Source organism: Megachile rotundata, chromosome 1 (assembly GCF_050947335.1).
Source record: "Megachile rotundata isolate GNS110a chromosome 1, iyMegRotu1, whole genome shotgun sequence".
NCBI lineage: Eukaryota > Metazoa > Arthropoda > Insecta > Hymenoptera > Megachilidae > Megachile > Megachile rotundata.
Genome location: NC_134983.1, coordinates 14,382,748 through 14,399,772, shown reverse-complemented (window position 1 = coordinate 14,399,772; position 17,025 = coordinate 14,382,748). Strand labels below are relative to the sequence as shown.

The following is a 17,025-nucleotide window of genomic DNA, read 5'->3' as shown; positions in this document are numbered from 1 at the left end:
TGGTCGTCGATAGGGGTGGACAGAGATATAGCGGACACGGGAAAACGAACAAGCTCGATGGGGCGAAGGAGGGCGAAACCGAACCGAGGGGAATGAAAGAGAGAGAGGAACGAAGATCGAGAAAGGTTAATAGGAATTCCGAGCATAGTGTCCGGATAGTTTCAATCGGACAAATTGAGGCGATCCATTCCACGTCGTTGTCGATTGCGTCACGGAAGTGCAACTCGACGATTTCGGATCGACCGCAGCTAATTACCGTTTAATTTCCATCGTTTATTAGCGAATCGGCCGTGCACGAGTTTCACGATCCTCCTCGATTTTTTCAAAACGAGCTGTTTTCAATTTTTGCGAAATTTTACTGGGATGCATGATGGATGTCAGAAGCTTCTTTCATGTTGGGGACATAGGAGAGTTCCGAAATTTAGACACTTTTCAAGTTTATGTTCAGTTTTCCTGCTTTGAAAAATGATCAAATCCCAAATTCAAAAATTCTCAAAGAAATAATTTCCTAGATCCAAAAATTCCTCAGATTAAAAATTCAAAAATTATCGAATTTAAAAATTCCTTAGATTTGAAAAAATTCTCTAGATCCAAAAATTTCACAGATTCAAAACTCCAAAATTCGGAAATTACCAAATTTCAAAATTCCAAACATTTCCTAGACTTGCAAAAATCCCTAGATCCAAAAATTCCCGAGACTCAAAACTTCCAAATTCCAAAATTTCCACGATTCAAAACTTCCAAATACCAAAATTACCAAATTTCAAAATTCCAAAAATTCCCTAGATCCCAAAATTCCCAAATTCCAAAGTTACCAAATTTCAAGACTCCAAGATTCCCAAGATTAACAAATTCTCCAGTTTCCAAAAATTCCCTCGATTCCAGAATTACCAAATTCTCAAAATTCTATAATAATCTAATCTAAAGAGAAAAAAATAAAATCAGTCTTTTTGAATAAAAATGCAATGCAGAATTATAATAAAACACAGGAACATATTTTGCTTATTTCCGTGTTCGTTCGCTGGCATCGTTACAGTTAATTCATCGACTGTGTACAACTGCGTATACCGTTTGTTGAATTATACGCAGTTCGATTCAAATCGCATTAAAGATTTATCCCTCCCCATTCCCCGTCCTCGTCCCGCGCAGGGATTTCGTGCTATCTCTCTCCGGCTGTTATTATCGGAGCTTATCTACGATGAGACAGAAACTCGTCGAAGTCGATAAACGGTTCATCCAACAAACACTGTTCCAAGTTTCGTCAATTAGTAAACGCGAGTTTACCTCCCCGTAGCCCGTTACACGCACAGTTTCAACTCCGGCGAATCGTCGAGGGGGGATGAAAAAGAAGATCGATCTTCTTCGACCCATTCAACTCTTTGAAACTCAATCTATACTCGGAAAGCGTGAACGGGGAACTAGGCCCCAGTTGATTCGACGAGATTGCTCGACAAATTCGCTGAAACTTTCGATCGTTAGTTGCTCACGGGTACAAAGAGAAACGCTTGATTACATAGGGGTGTCGATACGAGAAGGGATTGTCGGATGAAACGGGTTCAAACGATTTCGGATAGCGTCGTAAAATCGATGGAAAGCGACGATTAATTGTAACTTATTTCTCCTACTTAAGTTGGATAATTCGAGGAGATATCGTTTAACACTTTCGTTCTTTTCTTTCTAGTATAATTTTATTTCATATCGATAAAAAAGATCATGTTCGGTAAGCATGTTTTATTCGTAGTTACTGTAAAAGTGAGACTTTCTGAATGGATCTTTGATATCTATAAATATATAACAGCGAGTTAATTCATGGTTGAATTGCACAGAATTGAACTATGTGCTAAACATATCTCATCTCCAAGATGACTCACAAACATCAAGTCAATAGAATCGTAACAAAGAGGATTAAAAGTAAATTTAAAACACATACGAAAGTGTAAAGAACTTAACAGGAATACACTGATCTAAGAGATTCACGCAGTGGTCAGAGCCGAAAAACGTTCAGCCCGCGGATTCGGGTTAGATGAACCTGTTGCTCCTGGCAATTAACAAGAGAACGCGAAAAAAAGGAAGGAGGCGAGAGGACGGAGCGTAGAAAATAATAAAAGCAGGTCAGGGAGCAGCAGCGCGTTTGTTGCGCCGAGCTTTTATGAAATCCCGCCGCGAAGAGTATAATAATCGGGATGAATAGGGTGCACGCGCGTGCGACTCTCGCTGTAACCGGAGAGAACGCGCTCGGAGACAGACAGACAGGTAGGCAAACGGAGAAACGTATGAAGGTGAGAACAGTGCGAGCTACCGAGAGAGAAACACACGTACGCAAACCGGAGTGGAACTGTGGCGCGTTGGCCGGCGTACCTGAAATTACAGATCGTTATTCGAGCTTTACGGCGAAAAGTAACATCCATTTCGGTTAACTGAACGGAAAAGCCGACTGTTACGCGGTTGGCTAATCCGGGACGAGCTGGTAAATTTAAATGAGCGATTACGAAATTTGTTCCGAAAATTCGGGCGTATGTCGTCCGAAAAAAGGTGGTCGAAAAATGGGTGCACGAGTTGGGTGAAATGAGTAAACGTTTCGTGGATGTGTTACTATCGATTATTGGTATAATGTTTAAACTCGATCAGACTTATATCGATAATATTGGTAAGATATCGTCAAGGTTAGAGTCTACAGCAATAAACCGACCTAACAAGATTCGAGTGAAACGAGGTTAGTAAATGAAGCGCAATTTCTATCGGAAAATTGGTGATTACCACGATCGAGGTTCTTTCGAAGGTGATATCGCAACCGACAAAGGCAAGGAGAATCGCGTCCCCATTGTCGAGTTTCCCGTCGGGGACGCAATAAATCCAAAGCAACGTCCTGGCAGCTAAACTACGTCGTCATTCTCCGGATGGTCATGAACGTGACTAACAACTTCCTCCCTTGCCACCAGTTCGCGGACCAGACGACTAATCCCGCTTTTTCGACTCGTACGAAATCCAATTTTAGACACCCCTTACATATACCAACATACGAGTTGGCGCAAATTTTGTTATCGTTCTTCTTCTCGCAACGAGAACGAGGAAGTCGTATCTTTCTCGATGTACCTAATAAACGCTCGCCTCGCCAGCGTCCAGGAAATTCCGAATCCGATTAAATCGACTTCTTCGTTCGTTCGTTCGTTGGCTTCCGTGTTCTTAGTGGAACGGAATTAATTAACCAGAGGATACGAGATCGGGTTTACTCTGAGATTTACAAAAAGACTCGAATACACATTGCTATTGATGAATTGCTATGGCTTTTATTAGGTCGGTAATAAATTCAAATTTATCGAACTAGTACTGTGCGATTTATACGCTATTAAGCTGTGTTATGGCGATATAACGCGTGGAAATACTACGCAAAGTAATGTGACACGTGGAAATACTACATACGGCGATATAAAGCGAGGAAATACCACGCATGGCGATATAACGCGAGGAAATACCATGCATGGCAATATAACGCATGTGACTACCATGAATGGCGATATAACGCGAGGCAGTACAATGCATGGCGATATAACGCGTGGGACTACCACGCATGGCGATATAATGCGAAGGACTACCACGCATGGTGATATAATGCGAGGAAGTACCATGCATGGCGATATAACGCGTAGGACTTCCACGCATGGCGATATAACGCGAGGGACTACCACGCATGGCGATATAACGCGAGGAAGTACCACGCATGGCGATATAACGCGAGGAAGTACCATGCATGGCAATATAACGCGTGGGACTACCACGCATGGCAATATAACGCGAGGGACTACCACGCATGGTAATATAATGCGAGGAAGTACCATGCATGGCAATATAACGCGTGGGACTACCACGCATGGCGATACAACGCGAGGAAGTACCAAGCGCGGTGATATAATGCGAAGAAGTACCACGCATGGCGATGTAACACGTACAAATACTAGACGTGGCTATATAACGCGAGGAAATACTTTACGAAGTATTTGTCACATGAAATTACCACAAGCAATGCTATGCATTGCGATATAACGCGTGAAAGTACTGAACGTGACGATACATAGTGTAGAAATACCACAACGTTACGAAAGTACTACGTTCGCGAAACGTAAATCTCTTAATGTAACATTTTGAAGAAAAAGAACGTATATAGGATTAAAATAGTTGGAAGTCCCATAAAAAGCATGCGACCATGAAAGTATTAACGTGCGTACATAACGAGTCAATAAACGACGAAGAAAAGTTGTTTTTCTCACGAGGACACTCCTCGTTCGAGACTCGTTTCATAGCTCATCCATGATGATAGGAAAACGATCGAAGCAAGAACGGAATTCGATATAAAAAGAGCGAAAAAAAGGAGCGGAGATGATAAAAAGTGGATCGAACGAAAAGCAATTCGCGAAGAGGGGGCGGAGGTTTTTAGGACACGCTCCGATCGAGTATTTTTCCAGAGTTTTTCAACAGTCGGCGAAAATAAACGACAAAGTGGCAGGACGGCCGCACCGGGTCCGCGTAAACGTTCGGCATGCGGGATCACGACGCCGTGGTTTATTGATTCATCTCGTACTGCCGACGACGCCGGTTTATCCCGGCGTCGACGTATGTATTTGCGGCCTGGCTATCTCGTGATCCGCGTTTCACGATTTAATCGGTATTCCTTCAAGAACTTGCGTACAGAAAACTTCTACATTGCGATACCGGCAAAATCTCGATATACAATATGTTACCTATTTCGATTTCGACGAAAAGATCACCAATGTTACGATAATCGTAAGTTTCACATCTACGATCTTTGTAACTTCGTGTTTCTATTTAGATCGAAAAGTAGAATACCGATAGGATTACGTAGAATTTGTATTTAAAATTCAAATATACTCGAATATTTGAATACCAAGGGCATTCGGATTGAAAAATTCGAATAGCTACTTAAGTAAAAGATTTCGATTTGTCGAACCTCCTGGTAGAGCGATCGGTCCCGTTAACGCCGTGCATTTATAACGTTACTTCTTTATTCCGAAGGAAATCCAGGACCCCGTTCTTACCGTTGATCCGCGAGAGATCGTAGCTCGCATATTTTACCTCAATTTCACCGAGATCTCCGGTATCGGGGAAATCGTTGGCTAGGAAGGTAACACAGTGGGGTGAAAGCGATCGATACGCGAGCATAGCATAACCCGAACAGCCAGGATAACATCCGTTTTAGAAACGGGTCAGAGTTCGAGCGAATACGGACCAAGGAACAAGAACAATGCTGTCGCAAAGTGAATTCGCGTTTACGGACGACGATTATTTGCCCACGTAGGAACAGCTGTAATGGAACATCTTGGACGATCAATTACATTCTCAATATTTCACAATTTTTATAGCCAATATAGTTTGATATTTTGTCAATAAATGGACGATATTTTACTAATAAATATTGAGTCAAAAATTCCCACACTTTCAAATTACTATCAAGGACCCCGAAGTATTGAAAGTCTCCATATTGATCGTCCGTGCATGAAAATTATAATAGAGTTGATCATTCGGAGATAAAAATCCGCGGATTGTTTTTCCCTTTTAAACGGAGACTGGCAAATGTCCAAGGATCCCTCGAACGAGAAGGCACTTTAATTTGTTAATGTAAGTCTTCATTGGGTATTTCCTGCTCCGGGTATTTCGTGATTCAATTTAATTAGGGTACCACGGGAGGATTGCTATCTCGCCGTTACGTCAAGAGGAGAAAACGCCACCAGCGACGCGCACTTGCCTCTCGCTTTTACCAATTTCTACCAGAGATTCCGCTCAACAGATTATTTCCTGGCCGGTTGACCCGTAACTGAAAAATCCTGCTCCTCCTTTCTTTTTCGCATTAACCTCGTTTAAACATCATCCTGCTCATCCCTCGGTTCCCCTACGCTTTGGAATCTTTAATAGCTGCCCGTGAAAATATTACGGGATACGGGATAGCCGGTGAGGGCCGCGATGAGATATCGGCAAATATTTGATCACGACGATGAATACGGACCGCCGATTCTCGCCGAGTGATCGATATGATTATCGCCTGGTCACAGGGTATGTAAATATACCTTTCGCAGGGGGAAAATGTTTTTCGTGTGTGACTTCGAAAAAGGGTGTTTCGGTGTGTTGACTGTCCTGATGATCGCCACCGGTGGGTAAAGAAATCTCATTAACACCTTCACCCTCACGACGCGCGTTTAATCAAATTATTAGTGGGAATTACTTTAAACGGCAAACAGAAGCGGTACGATAAAAAACTTGCTACTGATATTTTTATAATCTATATCGTATTTTAGTATGTTAAGAGTTAATATTATTATCAAGATCAGTGTGTCAACACGATTAAACTGGCAGTGCGTTTATTCGTAATTATAGTTATATTTACTGTTCGTCTTAACGAATAATCGTTTTAGTGTTCAATTAAAGAACATTTTCTTAAAATACGTTTATTTATATTTTTTAAAAATTCTCATTGAATTTATCTTTCCTTAACGATAAGTCTAATTAAACCGAGAATTGATGATACTTTTGAGTGTAATTTAAAACTTACCACATATTGATCAACAAGTGAAGCGTCCTCAAGAGTCCCAGATGAAACAGGACATAACTTCGTTGAGGCACTGAAAAGTAAAGAGAAAGTTTATTAACACCGATGTCGAGAAACCTTTATACAAATGACAGTTCGTTTAATCAAATTTGAAATGAAAATTGTATGGGAACTTGATTATTAATAACTTAAAATCACCAATGGAAGGAAATTAATCAAAAGTCATATAAATTATTATGAATAATTCTACATAGATATATAGAACGACCGTTCGAATTTGTGGCATCTTTTCAACAATGGCGTATTAAAATTTTAACCAATCGATTTTCAGCGGTAAATTAGCCACGAACGTACGGAACCTACCCCTCGTGCCGGTAATTCCGTTTTCGGTAATCACCTGTGCATCAATGTTATACGATACCGATACAAATACAATTAACAACCACGTTGCAGAGCACGACACGCTAACCTATTCAATTTGCCGGATATTTATTTCGCGAGTAAACTTAGCCACGATCGATACAGCTTTCCCAGCAACCGTATAATTTTGATCCCGCTCCACCGTCGTTCACCCGAAATCAACGCGATTTCATCGAGTTCGATTAATAAACTCCAACAACGCGAACCCTCGACGAATCATGTTTTTTGATTTCGTGCATCAACCGTGAATTTCTTTTTTGCAGAAATAACTCTAATTCGATGATTCAGTGGATGATTACTTTAATTCTACGGGGAACGGAAAATTAGGACAATTACGGTACTCGAATTTTTGTGTGTTACAGTGCCACGCGTTGTATAACCGAATAGTCAGATTGTTATGCGTTAAATCGCTTCGTGTCATATAGCCACGTGTTGCACGCTTTATACGTTAAGTCATCTCATATTCTATCTACCATGCTATGCGTTATATCACCACACGTTATATTTCTGATGTACTGTACTTTTCCTCGCGTTATATCGCCGCACGTTGCATTCCCAATACGTGTCATATCGCCACGTGTTGTATTAGCAATGTGTTGTATTCCCCATGTGATATATTGCTGTACATTTTAGTTTCCTCGCGTTATATCGCCGCACACTGTATTTCTCCTCACGTTATATCGCCACACACTGTTTTTGCAATGCATTGTATTCTCCACGCATTATATCGCCATACTTTATACTTCCCTCGCGTTATATCGCCGCACGCTGTATTTCTCCTCATGTTATATCGCCACACGTTGTTTTCGCAATGCATTGTATTCTCCACGCATTATATCGCCATACTTTATACTTCCCTCGCGTTATATCGCCGCACGCTGTATTTCTCCTCATGTTACATCGCCACATACTGTTTTTGCAATGCATTGTATTCTCCACGCATTATATCGCCATACTTTATACTTCCCTCGCGTTATATCGCCGCACACTGTATTTCTTCTCATGTTACATCGCCACATACTGTTTTTGCAATGCATTGTATTCTCCACGCATTATATCGCCATACTTTATACTTCTCTCGCGTTATATCGCCGCACACTGTATTTCTTCTCGCGTTATATCGCCACACATTGTTTTCGCAATGCATTATATTCTCCACGCATTATGTCGCCATACATTGTATTTCCCTCGTGTTACATCGCCATACGTTATACTTTCCATGAGTTGTACTTACGTTCGCCACTCGTTATATGACCGCTCATTTTATTTGTTTTGTATTCATCCATCGTACAGCTATGGGACGAAACTCTGACTATATTGCCAATTCTAAGAAACATGCGCTTCTCCAGCCCTGTCCATGGCAATATAAGTAGAGTTTAAAGTATATATAGCGGCAAGACGCTCAATCGCATCGATAGTTCCAAATTTGCATATCTCGACGTATCATCAGTTACCTACCATATTCTCGAACGATAGTACTATTTAATACGAAGAAGACCACCGCGAGCGGATGTAATCTTTTAATAAAATCATCGTTTCGACTGCGTTAACAGTCCCTCGTCATCAAAGTTACAACTATAGGCCCCATTAGCGTGTGCAGTAAAGGCTCTGTCCGCTTTCCGCTACTACTTTTGATAGCATTACAGAAACTGTTTGCCGGTAAATGGTTTCCCTCGAATTCCGCGATGGTAGCTCATTAAGCGGACAGACGTTGGTCGGTGGAAACGTAGGAAAAGGGAGAGAGAGAGAATATGGTCGGTTTCCGAACGTCGTCGTCGTTGCTCTGGCGTCGTCCGCGACGTGTCGGTGTGAAGCGTGTCCTTGCTTTGTAATTGTCGCATAATTACGGTACGCGAGCGAGCCAGGGAGAGAGCGTAGCTTGTTCATCGTCGTTCGTGAGGTACTCCGCGATCGGGCTATATTTAACCGCTGTTTGAACGTAGCCAAGCGTTCGCTCTAGCTATCTCGACCTGCCTAACCGCGAAGACGAGCCGACACGAGGAAACGCGAACCAGAAAAACAAGGAAGTACCGAATTGCATAAGAACGCATAACCTCTGGCCAACACCGGCTTTCGGATCTTGCCACGTTTTCGTTATCCGATGAAAACCCACTGTTCTTTCGCTCCAATTACTCGCAATATGTTACCTATCATATGTTACCGTAGGACCTTAATAAACTTCGTACAGTTCCTGGCAATTATACAACGATTCTCTCGTATTTTTCAACTTGGAGAATTCTCCACGCGATAAAAACTCGAAACGAAATAGAGTTCAAATTGGGGTGATTCTCAATTTTTTGCACGGCACTGTCGAGGAGCGCAAGATTGCAGTTTTTGAGGAATTTCCTTCCAATTTGAACAAGTTTTGTCGAATACAATGCATTGGAATTCAGCCGCGACCCCGTTAACTCGACAGCAGTCGCATTGGGAAGAACGTTAAAGGGCACTTGAAAATTTTACCACCGAATGAGACGATAACAGCCACGAACAAGAACTACGAGAGATCCATGTATCATTCACGATACCAGTGTTCCGGCTATTCTCTGTTCAAATATCGTCGAAGATATCGTGAATAGACAAGTTGAACCGTTCCAGACAATCCTCAATAATATATCTGCATGCATAACATGCGTTCTAAATTAACATCTCACTCTAACACTTTTGCATCGAGGATGATTATAACCAAATATCAATTCATAAATAAATCATATTCAAGTTGATGAAGACTAAATTAACCCCTTCTCGTGCTTTGACGAGTCTCACTCGTGACGCACTTACAACTTAAATGTGACAAACCTTACTCAAATTTTGAACGCTCTTCAATTTGAAAATCAAATCCATCTATAAGTTGCATTATCAAGAATCCTTGAATATGAAATATTCACAACATTTTGATTTTCTTTATTCGTTTTAATGTTATAGTCCTAAATAGTTAGTCTTGACATCTGCTAAATAAATGGCACGATTAAGGTATGAAAAGTAAAGTAAAATTTGATAAGGGCAACAAGGATAATTATTGATCTTTAAAGATTTTTGTAAACGAAAAATTTGAGAAGAAAATTTTGAAATTGATGAATGTGGCAATAAAAATTGCCACATTTGCGCACGTGTCCACGGGTGAAGGATAACTAGGATAGGAGCGTAATGACTCGTAACAACAACGACTATCGACTATTACGAACACATAAACAATGTCTAGGATATTGGGCGAGTTCCAAGAATCCAGGAACCTCCTCCACGTTTACGCTAATTACCGCCACCGGCCGAAATACAGAGCGTTCTCTTTAAAACAGCAACAATTTCGCGAAGCAAGAATCACGAGGCGGAAGATGAATGAAAATCGCGAATAATTTCGAGGAGACAGGAGGAGGCAGATAGAACGAGTAGGAAGAGCGGAACGTTAATGGTGACAGGTTCCGAGCGAACGGGAAAAAGAAAAAGGGGGATGAAAAAGGGAGAAAAAAAGAAGCGATGCGTCCCGTTGCGGGCGTGCAGATATCGTTGAGTCCCGGTTTCCTCGTTATTTCGCCATCCGACTGTGTAGCATCGTTAATACTCCCCCTTCCCCTTCGAGCTTGGTCTGCCAACGATTCAAACGGAATCCGATATTCGTCTCGTGCTTCGACAGACTATCGACAATGAAAGATTTTTAATTATTTTACGAACAACCCGTTCGAATATCGCGCGATGTATTTAACGCGATTCGACGCGTTATCGGAAAAGGTAATCTCGACGCGATAACTGTTAACGAGTAGGGACGGAACGTTATCGATTAATGGCATTAACCGAATTAATTTGATTGCCTCGACATTCAGACACGAAACGATCAAATCGAAGAATGCGAATCGAGAACAGCTTTTCGATACCGATTATGTGTGCGATCGCTTATATTGTAACGGGATTACGCTGCACTTTTGTTATTTCGCAATCTTTCGCATGCATGATACGCTGAAGGAATTCATATGAACTTTTACTCAAATGATAACGTCTTGTTTCTGATCAGAAAATGTCGTACATAATTCCTTAAATTTATCATTTTTACGGATTTTCAAATCGAGCTACCAAATTATTTTTATAATGTATTATATATATAATATAAGTTTGTAACTCCAGAAGTTTTTAAATTTTAACATTTTTGAGAAATAGAAAAATGTAGAAGTTTGTAAGGGGACAGTAATTTATAATATTTACGGATTTTCAAATCGAGCTATCAAATTTATATTATAATGTATTATATGTATAATATGAGTTTGTAGCTCCAGAAGTTTTTAAATTTTAACATTTTTGAGAAATAGAAAAATGTAGAAGTTTGTAAGAGGACAGTAATTTATAATATTTACTGATTTTCAAATCGAGCTATCAAATTTATATTATAATGTATTATATATATAATATAAGATTGTAGCTCCAGAAGTTTTTAAATTTTAACATTTTTGAGAAATAGAAAAATGTAGAAGTTTGTAAGGGGACAGTAATTTATAATATTTACTGATTTTCAAATTGAGCTATCAAATTTATATTGTAATGTATTATATGTATAATATGAGTTTGTAGCTCCCGAAGTTTTTAAATTTCAACATTTTTGAGAAATAGAAAAATGTAGAAGTTTGTAAGGGGACAGTAATTTATAATATTTACTGATTTTCAAATCGAGCTATCAAATTTATATTGCAATGTATTATATGTATAATATGAGTTTGTAGCTCCCGAAGTTTTTAAATTTTAACATTTTTGAGAAATAGAAAAATGTAGAAGTTTGTAAGGGGACAGTAATTTATAATATTTACTGATTTTCAAATCGAGCTATCAAATTTATATTGCAATGTATTATATGTATAATATGAGTTTGTAGCTCCAGAAGTTTTTAAATTTTAACATTTTTGAGAAATAGAAAAATGTAGAAGTTTGTAAGGGAACAGTAATTTATAATATTTACTGATTTTCAAATTGAGCTATCAAATTTATATTGTAATGTATTATATGTATAATATGAGTTTGTAGCTCCCGAAGTTTTTAAATTTGAACATTTTTGAGAAATAGATAAATGTAGAAGTTTGTAAGGGAAGAGTAGTAACACATGATTGAAATAGTTGCTGAAGAAAATTGCAGTTACAATTAGACCTTGACCTCGATACGGTTAACGCGTAACGATGCAGATACATCGTACGTGCATCCATAAAGGCACTTCAGCTATACATTACGTAGTTGGAAGGTTTCCAGTCGTGTATCCCGGAGAACAATAAACAACGCCTTTGGTACAATATCTTTTCTCGATTTCATCTCGAGCAATCTTTTGCTCGAAAAAATCTACTACCGCAACAATGTAAAAGGAATCGAGCAAGAGAAAGCCGGTGCAAAAGGAACAAGAGGAATCGATACGTACTCGCATCGGGAGCCGTGCCGTTCGAGAAAACAATTGCAGTCTATGCCTTTCAAATCCGCTAACGTTACTCGGAATCAAGTTCCAGCAATACCGATGCACCGTAACTTCCACTTAGCGAAACGCGTGCCGACGGAGCCCAACGGAGATTTCACTTCTCGACCGAGACGAAGGAAATTCGTTCAACCCGAAGAATTTCTATCGGGATGCCTTCTTAACGTCCTCTCAACGATCCTTCGATACGCGGTGTAATTTAATTATCCGACGCAACGCCTCGCGGAACGAAATCTCGCTTAATGGATTAAAAGGAAACTTTCGCGAATTTTTCTTATCGTTACTGGCCAACGCTCTCGAAAGACCGCTTCGAATCGTTCACGTGCATCGCCATAAGGAAATAAAGGCTTTTAAAACGCTCTCGGATCTCCGGTCTTTCGCTTATATCGTGTAGATCACTTATATCAAAGCTTTGCTGCAGTATATAAATTTCACACGTTCACGAGGTTGCCGCCGGTAAAATAAGGAGTTAAATTTATCGAAAAATTCACATTGACTTGTTGACTGCCACATGGAAGCTGAAAACGTTGCTAAATTTGTGACATCAAATATTTTTACAATATTTTATATTATTCACAGTTTCAAGTAGTTGCTACAAATATTTCCAACTAGATAAATGAACAAGTTTTAAACAATATGGATGCTAGATTCATATGGGAATTTATTCACACAATTTCGCTCATACACACTTGATGCGTCTGATAGCCAACGCATATGATGTTACATGCAAATAAAAGAAATAACCTTTTTCAGAATACAAGTATTGCAAAATGTATGCTGTGTTTGAACTTCAAAGATACGAACAGTTCAGCAGACGAATGGTTAGCATAATCGTTTAACACAGAACACGTTAGCTTTCTAGGGATTGAAACATTGAGAAAGTGATGCAACCATTTTCGGTAAACTTTGAGCTTCAAATTAACGCGTCACAGGTGGTACTTTGCATTATCGAATTGCATGAAATTGTTGACATTTCAGAATCGAGCGTGTAATAGGCAACGACGTAATGACAGAGGCAGATAAAATTGCACGAAGCGAACGTTACGTATAAACGATTTTGATTATTTAGACGTATCGAACGCCATTACCGAAGTTATGCCGCATTATGGTACACACCGTTATTGTTCTTTTGCAACAACCGTGTAATCGTTTCAGATAATAGATTATAAAAGAACTTCCTGTTACGCTGTGACGCTTGCTGGGAAAGAGATTATTTCTTTCCATTCTGTCCGTTTTATTGCGCGTGCCACGATAAATTCCAGTAGAAAGGTCAATTCGTTGGATGCAACGAAAAATCTCCGTCGGGATAAACGGGGATCCCCGAGAGCGTTGAATCGAACCTTTTTTCACAACGTATTAATTAAGTGAAATACCCGAGTGTTCGTTGACGTCAACGAACCGCGATATTTTTAGCGCTCCGCGAATTAATTCAATAAATTAAATATCGAGGAAAGGAAGACCAATTGAATCGACTTTTATTTTCATCGATGTCGCGTTCCAATTTCCATTTTTTTCACACAAACGACGAATGCTTTTTGCGTGATACTTCGCGTTATATCGCCATAGGTACGGTACAGCTCGCGCTACACAACGCGTAGAGAATACAGCACGTGGCGAGTTCAAACGCGTAGAGAATTCAACGTGTAGAGAACTCAGTGCGTGGAGAACTCAGCGTGTGGAGAACTCAATGCGTAGAGAACTCAACGCGTCGGGAACTCAAAGCGTCAGGAACTCCATGGGTGGAAATCGCAACGTGTCGGGAACTCCATGCGTAAAAAATTCAACGCGCAAAGAACTCAACGCGTAGAGAACTCAGTGCGCGGAGAACTCAGCGCGTGGAGAATTCAGCGCATAGAGAACTCAACGCGTAGGGAAATCCGCGCGTGGAGAATTCAACGCGTAGGGAACTCAGCGCGTGGAGAACTCAACACGTAGGGAAATCCGCGCGTGCAGAACTCAACGCGTGGAGAATTCAGCGCGCGGAGAACTCAACGCGTAAGGAAATCCGCGCGTGGAGAATTCAACGCGTAGGGAAATCCGCGCGTGCAGAACTCAACGCGTGCAGAACTCAACGCGTGGAGAACTCAACGCGTGGAGAACTTAACGCGTAGGGAACTCAACGCGTGGAGAATTCATCACATGGAGAACTCAACGCGTAGGGAACTCAACGCGTCTTAAACTCCATGCGTAGAAAACTCAACGCGTAGAGAACTCAGCGCATAGAAAATTCAACGCGTCGGGAACTGCACGTGTAAAGAACTCAATTTCCATTTTTTCCATACAAACGACAAATGGTTTTACCTCGCGTTATATCGCCATAGGTTCAGCTCGTATGTTAGCGTGCGAACCCGTCTGTAAATATCAGTTGAAATTTCGCAATTACCGGTATAAACAAGTGTGTAAGCCGTGCGTCGCCGACTCGGTGGATAGATCCGTGGTATCTGCAAGGGGAGAATAGCACGAGAGACGAAGTTGGTACCGAAGCAAAAGAGCAAAGTCTAAGTTCCCCTAACCCAATTAGGTCGACCCGAGGATGCGATAAATTATCATCGTAAGCGGTGGTATTGGAGCCCGTCTGGCGCCGACGTTCTTTTCGATCGCTTAGTATTTAAAAAGACGCTCTTCGTGTGCCAAGAGACTCGCAACTTCTCTATTCATTCTTCTTGTTACTATGTAAGATACATGAATCCGTAGACCGTAGACGTATCGTTCTTTCTCTCTTATCGTTCCGCAGATGTCTTTTATTTTTAGTAGATATTGCAACGTAGAGCCAATGATATCGTCTTGGCAAGTACAGATTCGAAGCGGTTCGAATTCTACTCCTGTCTACTTCGATCAATTCTATCTGGTTTTATTCGAGTCGATAATACCGTGCCGCGTGATCATGCGTTTCGATTCGGTTGCTCTTGCACGAACAAAAAGGTGCAATCACGTTGACAAATGATCGATAACAAAGAACCTAAGTTCCCGTGATAGAAACACGAATCCGCAGATATTATAATCATGTTCCATTTGTGCTCGTTAACTAGACACGATAGTTGGAGGAATTTCCAGGGTGTTCCAGTTGCGAAAAGATGGAATAATGGTAGCGAATAGTTTTGCGGCGTCACGAGCAGTCGGTTTCTCTAAAAAAGAACCGTAGTATTATACATCCGGAGCTGCGTACCGTTACGTAGGATTGCTCTGACAATAGGGTCGTGAGAAAGCGGTCGACGCGACTCGAATTGTTGTATTTACGGCTCTCGGTGCCTTCTGTCGTAACGTAGTACCCACGGTGCACGCGTTTTAGATGTTTGTTCGGCTCATACAGAAACGATCCGATTTAAGGTGGTCATTTAATTTTATCTCCAGATCGTAACCTAGCACAATGAATTTCCTCTTACGGTGCCTTTACTCGAATCGAGACCGTATCGTTCCATAATGCCCCACTTTTTATCAAAACTGCATTTAGAAGATATAGGGATTAGGGATATCGGGATTTAGAGATATCGGAATCTAGGGATATCGAGATTTAGAGATTTCGGGATCTGGAGATATTGGGATCTAAAGATATTGGAATCTAGGGATATAGGGATCTAGGGATTTCGCGATCTCGAGTTTTTGGGATCTAGGGATTTCGCAATCTAGGGTTTTTGGAATCTAGGGACTTCGGGGTTTAGAGATATCGGGATCTAGGGATATCGAGATCTAGGGATTTCGGGATCTAGAAATATTTGCATCTAGGGATTTCGGGATCTAGGGATATTTGGGGTCTAGAGATATTGGGATCTAGGGATTTAGCGATCTAGGGTTTTTGGAATCTAGGGATTTCGGGATTTAGAGATATCGGGATCTAGGGATTTCGGGATCTAGAGATATTTGCATCTAGGGATTTCGGGATCTAAGGATATTTGGGGTCTAGAGATATTGGGATCTAGGGATTTAGCGATCTAGGGTTTCTGGAATCTAGGGATTTCGGGATTTAGAGATATCGGGATCTAGGGATATCGAGATTTAGGGATTTCGGGATCTAGAGATATTTGCATCTAGAGATTTCGGGATCTAGAGATATTGGAATCTAGGGTTATTTGGAGGTCTAGGGATTTAGCGATCTAGGGTTTTGGGATCTATGGATTTCGAGATGTAGAGATATTGAGATCTAGGAATTTCAAGATCTAAGAATTTCTGGATCTATGGATATTTGGGGGCCTAGAGATATTTGGGGATCTAGGGATATTGAGATCTAGAGATGTCGGGACCTGGGAATATTTAGGGATCTAGAGATATCGAGATCTGGGGATACCGGGACCTAGGGATATTTGATCCTAGTGGTATCGGTATCCAATAATATTTGGATATCCAGTAATAAGGGATATCATGGCCTAAGAATATTCCAATCTAGTTATATCGTGTAGATGTAATAGTTAGAATAAAGTATTAGTTAGTATAGAGTACAATTAGAATTTGTGGTATTATAATCTAGGAATATATGTATCTTGAAATTTACCTATATTAAGATCTGGGGTATTGACAGCTAGGATATTTGGATCTAGACATGTTAGTTGAATCTAACAATAAGATTAAAATTTAAGGTGTAATCTGGAGATACTGGGATCTAGGGACATCGGAACCCTGA

General features: G+C 40.6%; 1 protein-coding gene across 3 annotated transcripts in view; it reads right to left on the bottom strand.

The window, feature by feature from the left end:
• The window catches only part of LOC100877383 (uncharacterized), a 361,812-nt gene that overhangs the window by 291,044 nt on the left and 53,743 nt on the right, over positions 1–17,025 (bottom strand). For all 3 annotated transcript variants that reach the window (XM_076534898.1, XM_076534904.1, XM_012297573.2), the window contains exon 3: positions 6,560–6,629. The gene's annotated coding sequence lies outside the window, so the exon portion shown is untranslated. The remainder of the gene's footprint in view (positions 1–6,559; positions 6,630–17,025) is intronic.